The sequence below is a fragment of the Teleopsis dalmanni genome, chromosome 1 (genome assembly GCF_002237135.1).
Source record: "Teleopsis dalmanni isolate 2A chromosome 1, ASM223713v2, whole genome shotgun sequence".
Classification (NCBI taxonomy): Eukaryota; Metazoa; Arthropoda; class Insecta; order Diptera; family Diopsidae; genus Teleopsis; species Teleopsis dalmanni.
Window position 1 is genome coordinate 213,651,767 of NC_051846.1, and position 3,040 is coordinate 213,654,806.

A 3,040-nucleotide genomic window follows, 5' to 3' on the forward strand; every position below is an offset into this window, starting at 1 on the left:
AATAAATAAATAATAATAATAAATAAATATAATAAATAATAATAATAAATAACAATAATAAATAATAATAATATAAATAATAAATTATAATAATATAAAAAATAATAATAAAATTATAAATAGTAATAATAATAATAAATAATAATAATAATAATAAATAACACTAATAATATTTAATAAATAATATTAATAAATAATAATAAATAATAATAATAATAATAAATAATAATAATAAATAATAATAATAATAATAATAAATAATAAGTAATAAATAATAATAAATAATAATAATACAAATAATAATAAAAAATAATAATAAATAATAATAATAATAAATAATAATAATAATAATAATAATAATAATAATAATAATAATAATAATAATAATAAACAACGAGCAATAATTTACAAACATGGAATTGAATTTTGAGCTCGCTGCAAGAATATGACTATTCATACTTAAAAACAATGCACGTTGTTCAAAATACATTTTTAAGATAATTTTTCTTCAAATTATGATTACAATTTCATTGTTTCTAATAGCAGATTATTTTAACAACGTCGAACATTCGTTTGTCTTTTAGTTTGAATGATTTTAATTAAATATCTTATATGTTACCCAGATAATTTTTATTAAATAATGTTAATTACATAAATTTGTTCAATAACAATATTATGTACCTTTATTTTGATATACATATATTAATTATAAAGTTAAAATAAATTAATATATGTTAAAACTTTAAATACAAAACATCTATTACTATATAATTTACTTAAATAAATTTACTTTAGGTCAGAACGTTATTTATTTATGACTTACCACTTTATATACGGAACAATTAAAATTTATAAAAAAAATAAACAAATCATTATGCTTAACGCGATCGAATATTTCGAATAAAAAAGATATATAGAAACGACACAAAATTTTAACTATTTAAATAGATTTTGTTGTAAATCTAAGCAAAGCGATTTATATAGAAGTGCATATATGTGCTACTAACAAGAAACCTACTTACAAAGTAGAATTAATAAATAAATGAACGTTTATGTAAAATATATGTATAACCTTATTTTATGATTTATGTACTTCTAGTTAAAGCATTATTAAGAGGATGTTAAATAAATGCGATATTTTATAAAACAAATTTCTGTTATTTACTAAATGTAGTTCATAAGTACGAAAAAATAACTTCCTGCAACAAAAGAATTAATTATTATGAAAGTAAAAAGTTTAATTCGTTTTATTAGACTTTGACATGTTATACAAAATTTTGCATAATCATAAATGCGATAGATGTACGAATTATGCACATGTAGCTATTACCTTTATTATCCTATTATCATTCCAATTGTAGATCTAGTACGCAATTAAAAAAATATTCTTATTATGTGCCTTGTCAGTAATACTTTTTAAGATTCCTATACGAAGTTATAGAAGTTGAAAATATTTTTAAAATTTGTTTCACAGAATAATTTTAGCGTATTACACTTACATTTCTCCGTCACAGTATGATAGCCTAACAAAATCTAATAATAATGCTATTATCGAGAACATAAGATTTAGGTTTCTTTCAATATTTGCTTAGTTAATTAACACATTAATAAAAACGTTAACAGTTTTAATTCAAATTTATGTATATTGTGTAGTAAATAATTATAATTCTTTTTCTAGTTATAATTCTACAATAACTGAACACTACAATATATCATAAAAATTTTAGTACTTCAATTAAAAATTGTGAATTTTATATTTGCACATAATAATGCTAATTATATGCTTTATTTGACTTATAATTTGCTACATAGATAATTTATTTGTTTATAATAAAAATTTTTTTTCATAAAAAATTGTTGATTTTTACTAATAAAATACAAATTTGCGATTGTTATTAAATGCTAAATATGAGAATTTGTAGTTTTAAGTTGAGCTAACCTGGTGAAATTAGGGCTTTGATAAAAAATCGTTTAGCGTTGCAATCATTCAGTGCAATTAAAGCTAAATGGATGTACTTACTTACTTACTTATTTAGCCATAACACCCCGTTACGGAGTTTACGGTCTAGCTCTACGTCTTCTTCCGCCACCTACTACTTCAAACAATGTCATGATAAATTTCGTACAGGTAGTCGTCGCCAATTCGTAAAGGACAAAAGATCTTACGAAGAACTTTTCTCTCGAACACTCCCAGCGCTGCTTCATAATTCTGTGATAACGTCCATGCTACTGCACCATACAATTGCCTACTGAGCCCGTAGTAGCACCTATTAGCAATGGTGATTCTTCGTCTGATCTCTGATGCTCTCGAAGTTCTCAATGGAAAATGATGATAATAAATTGCCACCACCAGACCATAACGAAGTGCGTATTGTTATACAGCGACTTAAGAACAACAATGCGGTAAATTGTACAAGTCCGGCGGCGATATGCTGATAGGGTGCATGCATCAGTTTATCTGCAGAATACAGTTAGATGAAAGTATGCCCAGTGACCCGACGATTTGGGGTAACTATTGCGGGATCAGCATAATACCTGTCGCATACAAGGTTCTTTCAACTGTGTTGTGTGAAAGGTTGAAGCCACATGCCAACTCTTTGATTGGGTCTTATCAATGCGGCTTTTGACATGGGCGTTCCACCATTGATCATTTCTCCAAAGGCAGAATTGATGTTATCATCGCCAGAAATCATTCAGTACATCATTTCAGTACATTCTGTGTATCTGTAGCCATATCACCATTTTCATGCACAAAGCTTAAAGCCTTGAGTCAGACGATTGACTTTTTGATAAAATTTACGGACATCATTTCTGTTTCTACACATCTCGATTTACTCTCGTTCGCGCCTTTCTTGATCTAGTTTCTTCCGTTCGAATAGATGCCTCTCTACATTCAACATCTCCCGATATTGTTCAAGCACAGTTTGCGTTGCTGCTGACTGCAGCGTCCTTTTATAGGGCGCGTTGTTTGCAGCAGTAGTTTGGCGACACTCCTCGACGTACCAATGGTTTCGTCGCGGAGGACCTTGGAAACCAAAAA